Source organism: Thamnophis sirtalis, unplaced genomic scaffold (genome assembly GCF_051295495.1).
Source record: "Thamnophis sirtalis isolate CommonGarterSnake01/CBP01778 unplaced genomic scaffold, rThaSir2_p1.2 scaffold_6, whole genome shotgun sequence".
Classification (NCBI taxonomy): Eukaryota; Metazoa; Chordata; class Lepidosauria; order Squamata; family Natricidae; genus Thamnophis; species Thamnophis sirtalis.
Genome location: NW_028261386.1, coordinates 29,600,702 through 29,617,453, shown reverse-complemented (window position 1 = coordinate 29,617,453; position 16,752 = coordinate 29,600,702).

Genomic DNA, 16,752 nt, shown 5'->3' with positions numbered 1-16,752 from the left:
GGATTCAACTTACCATCACAATTGAGCCCAAAATTTCTGTTGCTAAGTGAAACATTCGTTAAGTGAGTTTTGTCCCATTTTACAATTTTTCTTGACACAGTTGTTAAGTGAATCACTGCAGTTGTTAATTTAGCATCAAGGTTGTTAAGTGAACCTGGCTTCTCCATCAACTTTTGCTTGTCAGAATTTTGATCACTTGATCATGAATGCTGCAATGGTCATACATCACTTTTTTCAGGGTTGTTTGAGTGGGCACTAAATAAACAATAGTAAGTCAAGGACTACCTGTCTATATTCCAAAAGGTACTTAAAATTGCTCTGAAGATGTCTCAGGAGCCCCATAAGATCGCTATGGCTGGCTACCTATAGCTTATGGATCATGGCTTGCTTGTCCCTGTTGTTTTGATTTGGTTTTAGCACTACTTTTTAAAAAAATATTTATAAATTTTATAGGCCAACCATCTTACCCCAAAGTAACTAATCTTCAAAAATGCAGGGACTGAAAAGCTATAACTCTAACTCAGAACCTCATTGCTTTCCTCACGAAAAAACAACCCACTTCATACAGTACCACAAATTGGGGAAAGATAAATGAAAGTAGGAATTGTCTGAACAATGCAGTAAGACTTAATTAATGCTATTATTAATAATGATTTGTTAGGTAGTTAGTTTTATTTCTTGACTTTTCTCCAGGAGTTCAATGTGACTTCCATACTTTATAAATTGTTGCCTTGGAAAAGGGACTAGGTATTTGGTCTCCACTTCAGCTAGCAAATATCTAGGCCAATATTGATTGTTTTCTGTATGTTATTGGTTTAGACCAATTGTTGCTAATAAGATCACATTTTTTTGCAAAAGAACTCCATGGAATAGGCAAGTTAAAAATACTTCTTTTTACATTGGCTTTTTCCAATCATTAATTCTCATTACTTCTTTTCTCTACATAGTTTTTATCCTGTATTCCTTTTCCCTTGTCATAATGGATTAATGCTACCTTGGAATATTGTTTCATATTATTGTAAAAGAATTCAAGAATTATAGAGATTGGAAGAATATAAATAAATAAAAAATACAGGTCTATCACTTCTTTCAGCCAGCAATCTTGTAAGCTTACTAGAAAGAGAAAATACTTCCTGGTATTGGAAGTTATTTTTACACTTCCACCATTTCTAACACCCATGGTCCTCAGCTTTCTCCTTATCACAAACCTGTTTCTCCCTCTTAAAATGTAACAAGGAGTATAAATCATCCCTGGATATGAAACAGCCACTTCTGTAAGGAGTTAGCAAGATGCAGGGATCATAAGGGACTATTGTTGTGCGACAGACTCATTTCCCGTCGCAATCTGTTGAAACTGTATTTTAAAAAGATTCCTGCTTCAATTACACAAGCTACCAAATTGCCTTTGTTATTTTGTCCCTTTTTAATGCAATATTTGAAAGGATTGCTTTCAGTGGTCTTGCAGCTTTTAACAGCCCATTTATAACATCTTTTCTTGCTTCCCCTCCCCCTCCCTCTTGTCACACGTGCATTTTTATTCAGGTGTAATAAGGTGGCAACAACTGTGTGAAATAGTTGTTAATTCTCGGTATAAAAAGATTCTTAATAATCACTTGGCATTTATTTGATATACAAGCCCTGTCTTATTAAATCAAACTCTTTAGATTTAATAGGATAGTTTATTGTATTATATAGCTTTGCAGCTGCAACGCTAAAGTTCTGCCTGAAGAAGCATTTTCATTATAAACTGCTTGTTGCGAGTGTATAAAAGTTTCCCAAGTACTGTTTTTACTTAACTGTACTTTCTATGGTTCATTTTCCCTTGTTTCCTTTAATTTTCTTTTCTTTTTACAAGTAATCCTCAATTTACAATCACAATTGGGCCAATATGTCCATTGCTAAGCAAGGCAATTGTTAAATGAGTCACACCCAATTTTATGACAATTTTTGCCATGTTTGTTAAGCAAATGACTGTAATAGTTCAATGAATCATGCAGTTGTCAGGGCTTCCCCCACTGACTTTGCTTGTCAGAAGCCAGCTGGAAAGGTCTCAGATGGTAATCACTTGACCCCAGGATGCAGTAACCACCATAAAACATGCCTGCTGCCAAGTGCCCTAATTTCGATCCTGTGACTGTGAGGATGCTGCAACAGTTTTAAGTATGACAATCAGTTGTAATTCCCTTTTTTAGTACTTTTTTAATAACATCAGGCAAACAGTCATTAATCATGATTGACTATCTGTATTAATTCAAGGATAGTTAAATATTCCAAAAACAATTCAACTCTGTTAATGTAGCATTGTATAGCAGGAAAAGGTGCAAACGTTCACATTCTTAGATCATTCCTTGTTTCTTTCACACATACCCAGGATCTCAAAACTTCTACCAAGCATTTCAGGAAAGCGTTTATTTGAGACATGTAACATTTAATACTAAAGGAGCTTCTGATGTGGGCAAGTTGGTTTGTTGGACTAAGCCTGGTTTGTTGACCATGGCTTTTTGAGGAAACAAAAATTTACTACGATTGTAAGTCACAGTTTATAAACCACAATAGCTGGAATCACAAGTGGCATGCTCTGTCAAAACCAGACAAACACTTTGATGGATTAATGCAAAGTACAAAGCCAGTCAGAGATTGGCCCAGATTCACCAAATAAATGTGACAATTCAGCAGAGATTTGATATAAGTTTTCCACAGGCCAGAACCAGCTATGCAGGACTGGAATACAATATCAACTGCCTATTGCTCTTCAGTGTACTTACTTGAAGTTCTGGTTGGATCTCTTGATGTTCTTCCCCTTTGACCAGAATCTAGATACAGATTAACAGAGTTGGAAGGGACCTTGTAGGTCATCTAGTCCAACCCCCCATCCTAGCAGGAGACCCTACACCATTTTTGACAAATGTCAGTCAAATTTCTTCTTGGAAATCTCAAGTGATGAAGTTCCCACAATTTCCGAAGGCAAGCTGTTCCATTGGTTGATTGTTCTCACTATCAGAAATTTCTTCTTATTGTCAGGTTAAATCTAGTAACAGATAACAACCTGGCTTTCTCTCAGCACTTCATCAGGTCTTCCTTCAGGATTTACTGTGATTCACAGAAGGTACTAAAGGTAAAGGTTCCTCTCGCACATATATGCTAGTCATTCCTGACTCTAGAGGGCAGTGCTCATCTTTGTTTCAAAGCCGAAGAGCCAGCACTGTACGAAGACGTCTCCGTGGCTATGTGGCTGGTGTGACTAAATGCTGAAGGAGCATGGAGCGCTGTTACCTTCCCACTAAAGGTGGTTCCTATTTTTGTACTTGCATTTTCCCATGCTTTTGAACTGCTAGGTTGGCAGAAGCTGGGAAAAGTTAACAGGAGATCACTCCATTACACTATGCTGGGGATTCGAACCACCGAACTGCTGATCTTTCTAATCAACAAGTCTTAGCCACTGAGCCACTGAGCCACCACGTCCCTTACAGAAGGTGCTAGATCACTCTTAAACTCTTTATGAAGGAAAGAAACTCTAAAATTAGGAAGTTCTTTACATCCCCATATATCCTTGCTGTGCAGCACTGATATACAGTAACAAAAGATTGCTCAAGCAATCGTAAGACTTCACTGGAATTGGATAGCCAATGAATGAATGAATGAATGAATGAATGAATGAATGAATGAATGAATGAATGAGAAGTGTGTCAACGTAATTTTGGGGACTACTTGTTCCCAGTATAGACTGGTGCAGGAAGATTAATGTCTCTTCCTCAGTCTTGGCAGATTCAGTGTGTATAAGCAAAACAGTAGCATTCTGAAATGTTCTTCCAGGTGAAATTGGATTCTTTATTTGTGTCTTCTCTACCAGAAACCATGGAGAGGTTTATTATAATGGGCCTTTAAATAAGCAATTTGTATTTTTATTATTTCCAGTTTTAATAAGTAACATTATCCTTGCTGCTGTCAGAGGTTTATTTTCCTCAGTTTTTATTATATTATGAATTCTTTGTTATTGCATTTAAAAATTGGTGGCTATTTTTGAACTTTTAATTGATTTGATTATCAGTTTGTTATTATACTTCCATTAATCTGGAAGCAAGAGGGACATTAATCATTCATCAAATAATAATAATTAATAGTGGTATTGAGGACAAAGTTGGTAATGAATATGAGAGTCCTCCCAAATCTGAAGGAGAAGAAAAATGGTTTTCTATTTTCCCAAAATCTTCATATATACACTGATTGCTGTTGCAATCATTTTAATAATTATTTTAAAATAAAATAGTTGTATTTAATTATCTTTTAGAGCCAGTTTATCTAATAATTAATGCCTCAGGCTAGAAACTGGGATGCCATCAATTCTACTCCCACCTTAGCCAAGAAAGCCAACTGGCTAATCTTAGACCACTCTCTCACAGCCCTACTCACCTCACAAAGCTGTTGTGGAGAAAATGGAAGAAAAAAGAAGTATTAGGTTGAACCTGTAGGTGTATGGCAGCCTCGGTCGCTGGAACTGGCAGCGACCCAGGTCTGCCATGCCCCCAAACTGGTTCCCTGGTCACTGCCGTCGCTGCCGCCATCTTGTTTTTAGTTCTGCGCATGTGAAGAACCATTAATTGAACCACTCATGCACATGCATGCGTGCACATGAACGAACTTGCAGTAAAACCAGCTGGAATCCACTCCTGGTATGTTCACCATTTTGTGTTATTTGTAAAAATAATAAAGTGGGGCACGAATAAATAGCACATCAAAATATGAAACCATTTATTTGTAGTAGCAGTCTTGGAAGTACCTGTGTCATGCTTTCAAGTTCTCAGAATGCTTTTCATATGATAGCTAATTACCATTATTATTGTCCCCTGTATTGCGGGTGGGAGAACTGTGACCAGCAGGATTGGAATAAGTTTATCTAAAGTCACTTTGTTATGGAGGTGTGAGGAAATGGCCATTTTGGTGCCTTGGGTGTAGATTTGAAGACAGTAAGGCAAAAAAAGTGTCTTTTTCCTTCTTGATTCCACCCTGCCATTTCTGGCGTTTGTACACTACTAAAGCATTCCAGGAGACTATGACAATAGTATCTATATAGTGTCTGCATATACTATGCAGTGTTTACAAAACATTTGATATTAAGCTCTTTGGGAGTGGGAACAGCTTTTTGGAGCAACATACATTTGCTACAACATAATGTTGATCACTTAGTCAGTGGAATAGAAAGTGACTATTCAGTATCCCCTCTGCAACCCTGAGGCTTTTAGGGACAGCCCTGAGAACTCTTAAGACAGTTAGCTCCACTCCTACAACATAAGGCAGTACTGATCAACCCAAAGAAGCATCTCATGCAAAGCATATTCATCATCACTCTATGTTAGCAGTGCCAAACATGGGCATTTGCAATAAAACAAACAAAAATTAGTCACAACCGAAATTAGATGTTTGAGGAAAGCTGCTGGAGTGACCAGAAGAGATAAAATCATAAATGAGACCATAAGAGAAAGAATTGGCATAGTGCCAATTTTTAACTATATATAAAAACAGCAAATAAAGTGGTTTTCTCACCTGGAGAGGATGTACTGGGATTCCATATCATACAAGGCAGTGGTGGGTTTCAAAATTTTTTAGAACCTATTCTGTAGGTGTGGCCTGTTTTGTGGGAGTGACTTGATGGTCATGTGACCGGATGGGACTGGCTTGGCAATCATGTGACTGAGTGGGAGTGGCTTGGAAGTTATGTGACCGGGTGACCTACAAAAAGAAGATATAAAAAAGGAAATTTATTATTTTGTGCACTTACTACTTAAATAAGAATAAAATAAGTACACAAAACAATAAAACAGCTACTTATAGAGGAAATATGGCTGTCCAGTCTTCAACATTACTGACCACCTTATAAACACACTTCCAGCCCCTCAGCCTCTTCCCTCTTCCTGGATTCACTAAAGTTTTAAAAACTCACAGCCTGTGCACAGCACACACTCTTCCAGCCCTTCTGCCTCTTACCTCTTCCTGGATTCACTCAGATGTTCAGCACACACTCTTCCCGCCCCTCTGCCTCTTCCCTCTTCCTGGATTCACTCAGACAATTTTAAAAGAGTAGAAGAGTGTGTGCGTGTGCACAGGCTGTGAGTTTTCAAAACATCTGAGTAAATCCATGAAGAGGGAAGAGGCAGAGGGGCTAGAAGTATGTGCTATGCACAGGCTGTGAGTTTTAAAAATGTCTGAATGAATCCAGGAAGAGGGAAGAGGCAGAGGAGTTGGAAGTGTGTGTTCTTATAATATCTTCCAGCCCCACTGCCTTTTCCCTCTTCCTGGATTCACTCAGACATTTTTTAAAAACCCACAGCCTGTGCACACACACACACTCTTCCAGCAGCCCCTCTGCCTCTTCCCTCTTCCCCAACATCCTACCACCCCATCCCAGCCATTCACCAGTTCTTTCTTCTTCTGGTTCTTCTTCTGAGAACTTTTCAGCAGCATGGTGTGGATGGGTGGGGCAAGTGAGGAGGGAGCATTCCGGTATGGGGCCTCCTGACCAACGGGTATTGGAAAGCATGCTAAATTTCACCATCCGGTACAGCCGTCCCGGTCCGTACCAGTTAAAATCCACCCCTGAAACAAGATATATACAAAAAGAGAAGAAGGTCGAAGAATATGAGGAAGGCCCAGAAGAAGACGGAGAAACAACATCATTTAACAATGGTATTTCTAGCCAGCAACTCCCAGAATTCTTGTAATACTCCCATTTAAAATATCTTTATTATTTATTTATTTTAAAAAAATATTGCTGCCTATTTGCACATGGCAACTCAAGATAGCTTACAGGGGTACAAAAACATATATATATATATATATATATATATATATATATATATATATGTGTGTGTGTGTGTGTGTGTGTGTGTGTGTGTGTGTGTGTGTGTGTGTGTGTGTGTGTGTGTGTTTGTTGTGTTTGCAACACAAATTTAACAAGGCAACATAAAAAATGGCTTTCTACCTGGATGGCTCCCAGAGTGAGTCGATAGACAGAAAAGGGAAGCAGTATGCTCCCTCCCATATTTGGGCATACCAGGGGTTATGACACAATACATTATATATATATATATATATATATATATATATGTATGTATGTATGTATGTATGTATGTATGTATGTATGTATGTATGTATGTATGTATATTAATATTAAATAAAAGAAAATAATCAGACAATAAATTAATAAAATAATATTTTATTTTCATTAATGTAATCTTATCTATGACTAAAAAGTAATTTTTATAATGTTCAATATTTTGTTGAGCCAATAGTTCAATTCAGACATTCAAGAACTGTTATTCTGCTGCAGGGCTTACTTTTTCCTAATACTGTGTCTTCCATCTGCCTTATTACTACTAAATAGAGGAGGAAGAGCCTTTTTGCATACTGAGTTCTTAGTACTCTGCCCTGCCAAAGACCTGTTCCAGCAACCAAGCATCATCTTCAGACTAATTATGTTTCAATTACCATAATTGAGTATACATAGGATTGCCCTTAAGGACCATACAGAAACTTCAGTGGTTCCAAAACACAGCAACTCATGTACTTATTGGTCATTTTTAATTATTTATTACACTAATGTTGTGGGAGCTGCATTGGCTACTAATATGCTTCTGAGTCCAAATCAAAGTGTTGGTCACTGTCTTTAAAGCTCTTAATGCCTCTTAAGGCCCAAGTATCTAAGAGACTGGCTCACAATGATAAAATCTGACCACCTGTCCCACACAGTCACAGGACATCAAGGTCCACTACCAGGAGGTGCAATGGGAGGGGTCTAAACAAGTTTTCTCTGTTGGACATCTTGCCTCTGGAAGAACTGCTTCAACTCTTAAGATGTCCTAGAAAGCCCCTGACTTTTCCAGGTTTTGTTTTTTTACAATTGATTCTGCAGCTATTACACTGATGGTAAGATTTAGCTTTACTACAGAGATGTATTGCTTACATTAGTAGTTTGTTTTGTTTGCTTGTTTATTGTAGATAGCCTAGAGCCCAAATGAAGTAGAATTATGTACATATTTCATAAATAAATAAAGAAATGCATTATTGTGTCTGGGAATATAATCTCACCATCACCACAATAGGAAACTATAAATTATGGGACACGTTCTTCTTTGCCCGTTGAGGCTTCAGACACTTTCATAAACAAATGTCAAGTAATATTATTCTGACTGTTATCAGAAGTAGTGCTGACCAAATTGCTCTTCTATATTAAAAATAAAGCCCTTGATTAATGAATGTGTATCTCAAAATGAGTCTCTGAATAGCTTCTCTCATTTTCTAACTGTAAGATAGCAGTTCAGCTTCACGATCCAAGCACGATTCTTTGGTCCATGTGTCAATGGCTCACTTGCACTGACCTGCTTGCAGTCTTTTATATTATCCTCATCCCATACCCCTATCAGCTTTGCATGGCGAATCAAGAGGCATGTTCAAAAGGATGGGAGGGTCCCATTTTGTCACAAATTAGGAATTAATAAACTCCCTAATACATTTTTTTGAAGAAAAAAAAAAGCTGATGAAATTTATGTCTCCATACACTTTAGGGAGTTTGGAGACTAGAAAATGGATGTTAACAGTACCCATGTGATTTGAGGAAACATTTTTTGCACACCTGGTACTAGAGATTTTTTTAAGCTACACATACAAATGGCAGTTATTGAAAAAATTTGGAGGAAGTGGGATCTTGTATATTGGGGGCATTATCACTGAGCCACAGCTTTCTTGGCAGTAACCCTTCCCATTAGAGATATACAATGGCACTTGAGGTCCCAAACAGCTCAAATCACGAACAATTCCACTAAATGTTTTACTCAGGTCATGAACACATCCTCGGGTGCCTTATAAACACAGCCATGGCAATTTCCCTTACCGCGCCATTTTTTGTGTGTGCACACATGCACAGTCAGTCTTGCTAGATTGTCTATTGTTATTGTTAACTCTAAAGTAAATATAATGAAGCCCCCAACTTTTATGCCTTGGATTGAACCTAGGCAACTTCAGCAATCTGTTGCAGAGCAATGTTCCCTCTAATTTTTTTCAGTGTGAGCAGAAAAGTATAGTGTTTGAGTGGCATATTTTCATGCCTGAGCACCTGAATTTTTTTCACAGATGTCACCTAAGACAACAACGGAATCAGTATTATTTGAAACTCAAAGTTATGTTTATTCAAGGTACCCGCTTAATTAAAAGTGTTATATAATATCAGTATCACTTAACAACGGTCCTGCTTAGCAACCAAAATGTTGGCTAAGAAAGTCTGGCATTTGAAGAACGCAAGTCTTAAAGCTATTGTTACAAGATCCTTGCACCCATAACCCTTTAGAAAAAAAATCCCAGGGGTCTTCAAACCTGACAGCTTTAAGATTTGTGGACTTCAACTCCCAGAATTTCTCCTCCAGTCATGTTGGCTCAGAAACTCTGGCATTGAAGCATGCAAGACTTAAAGCTGTCAAGTTACAAGACCCTTGCACCCCTAACCCTTTAGGAATAAAACCCCAGGGGTCTTCAAATCTGACAGCTTTAAGACTTGTGGACTTCAACTCCCAGAATTCCTCCTCCAGTCATGTTGCAGCAATGTTATCTGCGTGGATCTGCTCCATCTTCAGTTTTTTTCACAGGGGGCAGAGCTGCCGCTGAAGATGCCAACGAGCCCCCACCGCCACTAGAATAACTGCTGCCACTGCCGCCTCCTCCTCCTCCAACATCACCAACACATTTTCTGCCCAGCGCTGCAGCCGAGGTGAAGCAGCCAAAGCTCCTGCAGGTGCCCCCACCCATGGCAGCGGTGGCGGTGCCTCCCCCTCCCCTCGGAGCACCTCAGCTGGGCTCTGGGTTACCCCTGCCACCACCTCCACCGTGCTTTTGAGAAGCCATGAGGTCTTTTTTTCCTGCTCCTGCCCCCTCTGCTGCCTTCCTACTAGCTCCTGCGGCCTCATGGCTCCTCAAAAGCAGGGTGGAGGAGGAAGGAGGAGGGATAATGCGGAGGCCAGCTCAGGTGCTCCGTGTGGAGGGAGAGACACCACTGCCATGGGCGGGGGTGCTGACGGGAGCTTTGGCGGCTTCATTTCAGCTGTGTCAGGTGGCAAATCCGGAAGTGCTGTTGGAGGAGGAGAAGGCGGCAGCAGATATTCCCCTTTTGCCTGTGACAGAAATCACTGCGCACAGTTAGAATTGGCTGCGCAGTGTTTTTTTGCCACATGCACGGCCATGCAGCTGCGCATCTTAGAGGGAACAGTGTTGCAGAGATGTCAAACTGGTGGCCCACACGCTGGATGTGTCATGCGCAGGCCACACCCATCCCAGCTCTGCAAAGGGATAAAACATCACAATACATCATGTGACAGCAACGTAATGCCAGGAGTTTGACACCCGTGCTCTATAGAATTGGATTTTCAGCTTCTCTTCAAAATGCAAAAAAAAAGTGCCTGTATTTCCTAGATGCATTTTTTTAAGGTCACTCATTTGGACCCAAATTTTATTAGAGGTTAAACCTGACTTTAAAATGACTGCAAAACTTTCCACATGATTAAGCTTAAAATTATCTGGGCTTCATCTTCTTTTTTTGGTGGTGGTGGTGTTGCTGCTGTTACTGCTAATCTACATCTCACTAATCAAAAGGTCAGAAGTGCAGATCTCCACGCTTGGCTCCCAGCCAGGGTTTCAAATAAAAGCCCTCCAAATGGCTGCAGTAATACAGATTTTTCTTTACACCTCATCCTGGATGGACTATGTCTGACAGAGCCTTACAATGGCAGCATAATGGGGAAAAATATTCCAGGTGACATTTATATAATTGAATTGGTTGAAGTAGAGTAGAGAAATAAATAAAGGGATTAAGACTGGTGCAAACTGGCAGGAAGAAGTATTTACTTGTACAAAGAAGTTAGAAGTTGACGGGTGAGGTAAGTTTCTGGTTGCAGAGAGTCTGAAACTGAGAGGTCAGAAGTAGAAGAAATAAGATCCTAAGATAAATAGAGGTAAAGTTTAAAGGAAGTGATAAGATGTTTCTTGTTTGCTTGAAATTAGTAAGATAAATTAGAACGGAAAGCTTGTAAAAGATTTCACCTAAAGAGCCAAGAGGCTAGGAATGAAGTTCAAAAAAGCCAGCAAAGATATAAAAAGTGATAGATGCACAGAACTAGCTTTGTGGTTAAGACATCAGGCTAGAAACTGGGAAACCATGGGTTTTATTTTCCCCCTTCACCATTAGGCATGAAGCCAACTGAGTTCCCCTTGGCCTAGTCCCTCTCAAGTCTAGGAAACAGGTAATAGCAAGCCACTTCCAAAAAAAAACCTTGCCAAGAAAACTGCAGGGAATCATCCAGCCATGCAATGCTGACTTGAAAATGACTGCAGGCACACACCTACACACTGAGAGACTTATGGGGAGAGAAAGGAGAGGAGGTTTAGCTTGGGGAAAAAAGGAGAAGGTTAGCCTAGTACTAGGTAGCCTAAGGAGATAATAGGGAAGGAAAAATACTTGTCAGTAAGCAAGAGATAACAAAGAAGATGCACGAGGGAAAGAGGGGTTGGCTGTTTCACTAGTGAAGAAAATACCCAGTGAATCAGGTGGAAGAGGAGGAAGGTTTGAATTACTAAGAAGGTAAGACTTAATTCAGGCCAGGCAGGAGCTTGTTCGAAAACAAATCAAGTGGCCAAAAGGACAGTGGAACTGACTGTTACAAGAGGCTTTTTCTGGAAGATTATTGCCTTTTTGAGGTGGAGAGAGGGAGACTTAGTTTATATCATGCTGGCTGGGAAATTCTGGGAGTTAAAGTCCTTAACACACCTTAAGTTGCCAGGTTTGCAAAATACTGGCTTATTGAAATATGAACTGTCTTAGGGATGTACTGTACCTTTTTAAAAAGCCTACACAATTGTTGAGACAATGACTAGCTCTGAGTAAGCCTCTTTGCAGGACTTGCATTGAGTTAATCATGGTTCAAAGATGCTATTGTACCTGTGTGATGCTATTTATGTAATGTCATGATTATTGTTTTTGTACTATAAGTAGTGCAGTTCTTAGTTCATAACTGAAGAGGGATAAAAGAAATCACCCTTAAAGTTCCCCCTTCTGGTCAGAGATTTAGTAGCAGGTTTTGTTTAATTTGTAAAGGATCTGTAAGGGATCCTGCTTGAAAGATTTCTGAGGGAGACAGATCCTTGAACTCCAAACAAGGGAATGTGTGTTTAAAACTACATTTGGGACCTAAATCCAGTAGAGCAGAAAGAATGCATATCAAAATATTATACAGAAAATCTGTCCAACCCCACAGCAAAATAATAATAATAATAATAAAAGTTAAACTGGGGTAGGAGCTGATGAAATATAAGCTTCCTTAATGGCAGCCAGCTTCCTTTAGATTATTTATGGCAGCAGCACCAGACAGGATAAAGAACATAAGACTGTCATTGATCAAAAAAAGATTGCTGGATTTCTGGTTTCAGTGCAGATTTCACCAGTTTATGTTGTATCAAATATCTGCTGTCCCAGATCATCAACCACCAATAATATCACAGTTGTAAAACTAAATTATGAATTTTGCATATTTTCTACAAATTATGTAAATAGTTACATAAATGACTTAATTGATTATGTCATTCAGGGTACATGACTCCTAATACAATGTAGTGCAAAGTATTTTCCTTCACTTACTCAGAGCACAGAGAGGAAAAGTATGCAGATATGCTTGAAAATGGCTAACAGGATGCAAATATTCACATAGGTGTTTTTATACACAAATGCAATATTCACTTACAACTTTTTCTACAACTATCAAATGGCAAGGGAACAATGCAAGTGGTTTCAAAATTCTGCTTTAAAAATGCTCAAGAAAGTCACCCGATCTGAATACCCAATCAAGATGTTTAATATGCCTACAGTTGAGTACCATTACCCTGGTTCATTTATCCCCACCATTGTTGCTCTGTCTAGTTCAATCTATCTCACAACTTCTGGTGGCTTTAAATGTTGTGTTTTCCTGCCCTGGACAGCAACAGGTAATAATTATTATCTTAAAAGGGGGGAAGGGAGAGCTATGGAACTACAAACCAGTCAATCTGACATTAACACCTGGGGAGATTGTAGAGTAGATCATAAAGGGATTGACCTGAAAGCACTTCTAAAGCAATTCAGTAAATACCAAAGTCAGTATGTTAGCAGTCCCCAAGCAAAGATTTCCCAAGAACAACCCTTGCCAGACTAACCTTATATCATTTTTTGATCAGGTAATTTCTTTGTAGATTATCAAAACACCACAGATATGTCTTAATTTTCTTCTTTTTAAAAAAAACAACCTCCTAAGACATTCTCATTAGTAAAGTTTGGGCTAAGTGAATGCATATCTTGTTTAAAAATCATGCAGAGTATTCATCATTAGTTCCTCATCGAACTGGAGTGAGGAATTTATGGGTTTGCCATAACAATCAGTCCTGGTCCTATACTCTTTGATATATTTTTAAGGACTCGGATGAAGAGTTGGAGGGACTGCCTATTAGATTTGCAGAAAACAGAAAAATGAATGCAACGGCTAATATAATGAAAGATAAAAAAACATTCAAGAACATTTTTGATAAGTTGAAGAAATAGGCTGGAAATTACAGAATGAATTTTACAAAGACAAATGTAAAGTTCCCGAGCTGGGAAGCAACATCAAATGGATCATTATAAAATATGGGATTCCTGGCTTGTGAGTAAGAACTTAGAAGAAGAGTTCATTACAAACTGAATATGAGCACTGTGATGTCACCAACAGAAAGACAAATGTAATTTTAAGCTGCAATAATATAAGTACAGCTTCCAAATAACAAGAAGTAATCATTCCTTTTTATTTTTGCATTGGTCAGACCTCATCTTAATAATGGATTCAGTTCTGGGTGCCATGCTTTAAAAGAAATCCAAATAAATGTGAACAGGTTGAAAGAAGAACAATGAGGATGATCGGAAAATTAGAAATTAATTTCATGAAGAAAGATTGAAAGGATTAGAAATGTTATCCTTGAGAGGGGGAAAGATGAGGATGGAGCAGTGGGGGGGGGGAGCATGGTAGCATTCTTCAGATACCTAAAAAGATGTGACACAGACTAGTGCTCTGTGGTTCCTTTATAAAATTCAAGATTCAAGTTACAGGAAGGAAGAATCTGACTGTCATTAGAAGAAGAAAAAACAGCCTGGCCTCAAGAAACCAAGAGCAGTTTGACTGTAGAAATAATTTTCCTGAGAAGTGATATCTCTCCACTCCTTGCCATTTGCAGCACATATTCAAGCAAAAGTTTTGCTGGGGAGATTTGAATTTACTTTTCTGCCCTGAAGTGGAAGATTGCAGTCAATGGCTTCAGTAGCTCTTTCCAACTCTGTGATTTCAAATTGGGATATGACTTCTTGTAACAACAACAGCAACAAAACAACAAGAACAACAGTTGCTACATGTATAGAGAGTTTTATGCCACTTTGAAAATGATCCTGGACAAGCAATGTGTAGCACTTGAACTGACACCTACGAGCTGTACCTTGGGTGGTGTGGGCATACATGCTATATCTGCTTGCAGCTCCTCAAACAATATTTTCCTGGGATTGTAGGGTAGGCTCCCCACCGCAGGAAAATACTGATTTGAGGTACTGCAACGAGTCACTGTCTGGGTGCAAGAAAATACTTCAGAGCTGGTGTGGGAATATTGTCAGTACCCATTACCTCCACAGTCTACACATATCTTCAAGAGATTGCACAGCTATTGATGTAAGCCTGGGATAAAGTGTGGATTTTCCAAGGAGACCCCCAATAGAGGTAACATGTGCCCCAATGCCCCCTTGATACATGTTTTGCTTAATAACCAGACCACTATATCACCCTTAACTGTATCTCATCAATACACTGTTTTCCTTCAAAATACAGTAGTTGTATGGAGCTACAGAAAGTCTTTAAAGGACAAGGTTTTTTTATTCTCCTTCTTTATTCTCAGTGCCCTGTTATTGGTGTCCACAACATTTAGATTCCTCCTCTCATGCCAGCTACAACATTTTATTTTTGGAGATTTTTAAATCCAGCAGAAGGATATTGTAAGGCGTCTTGAGTGTTTACCTTTTTAATAAATTATCTACATTTGCCTAAGTTCCCTCATAGCAATAAGGAGTAGGGAGGTGGCAACAATGTATTTTATTTCCATTTTGCATAGAATGGAAATAGAGGGGAGGGGGTTATTCCAGGACCTGTAGTAATTAAGGTGGGGACTGAATAGCCTTTTGTATTCTCCTATTGGTCATCTGGAGGGAACATCGACTCATAATGTTCTCTTCAAGTTCTTATTGATCCGTGTCAGATGAGTTTGGCTGACAGAATGACCGCCTCAAATCTTCTATTGCTGAGTTTGGCTTAGGACCTGGATCTTCTTTGTGCCCATCCAGCTCCTTAACTTACTATATCCCAATGATTTTTTTTTTCATTTCCCACTCTACCTTCTATGCATAGTATTTTATGGTAATTTCCCAATCAAATATTAACCAGCTTAGCTTTTCAAGATCAAGCATAATCATTATGTATTGTCCTATTCATGTATCTGCATGCCCAACACATATACACATCCATCCATCCAATATAATCGGTGTGAATGTGCACTTGCCCACCCCTTCAATTACCAGTTGCTTCACCAATATCATGTTACAATGAGACTGCCAACGTGGACTACATTCTTTAGAGCATTTCCCCCCATTGGTACAGTGGTGACAGAATCAAGGCTGCTAAATGGGATAAGTTGCTACTACAGCAAGATGTGTGATTTATTGGAGGGAATGGTTGATCTTGCTCCAGCTATTGTGGCCCAGGGCCAACAAAGCAGAGGACTTTCCATGTTTCCCTTGTGCAGACTGTCCTGCCCTAGGCAGAAAGCTCAGTGGAGATCTCTGAATTTTATGCAAGCTCAACATTTTTGTGCTGCTAGCAAAATCCAGTAAGCCAAGTAGTTAGCATATTTAATAAAATCTAGGGGAATTTCAGCTTGAATTCCCCATTGAGACACTATGTTTTGAATCAGTAAGCTCAATTTGACAGAGTTTTTAGGAGGAAAGGCAGAACGGGGTAAAGGAAAGAAGGGGAAAACAACATATATTTCTCTGTGTTTCCTGAAAGCTGGGTGGAATATCATGCAATCAATAACATCTTTTTTCCACATCCACAAGGAGATGTTTTGCAATACACTGTCCTTCTCAGGGATACACCACCTTTTATTTAGAAAATTAAAAAGGGTTTTTTTATCTCATATTCCACTAAATGCTGGGAAGGCGACTTCTTAGAGGCAGTGATGGGATTCAGCCAGTTCGGGAGAACTAGTTGTTAAGTTTCTGAGCAGTTTGGTGAACTGCTAGTTGGAAGAAATCATTAGACCTGGGAACCAGTTGTTAAATTATTTGAATCCCACCACCGCTTAGAGGCCAGGGACACACTTAACATTTTGGGGAGGATAAAGCCCAGAGGGATGATGCAAGGGAGTATCAACACAAGTCAAATACAAACAAACAAACACATTCAAGGTGGCAACCACAACCTCACAATTAAAGTCACCTCTTTTCTTTTTTTCAAATGCATCACACATGCAACATATGTATAAAAAATGGCAGGGTGTGATCATGTGGTTGAGGCTGTCAACAATGGGTTTTTGAACCCCTTCCCAGCAGATGTTCCTAAACACAAAAGTGATCAGTCCCTGTCTTTCTGCAAATGTGGGGCACTGGTAAGTTTTAGTTTT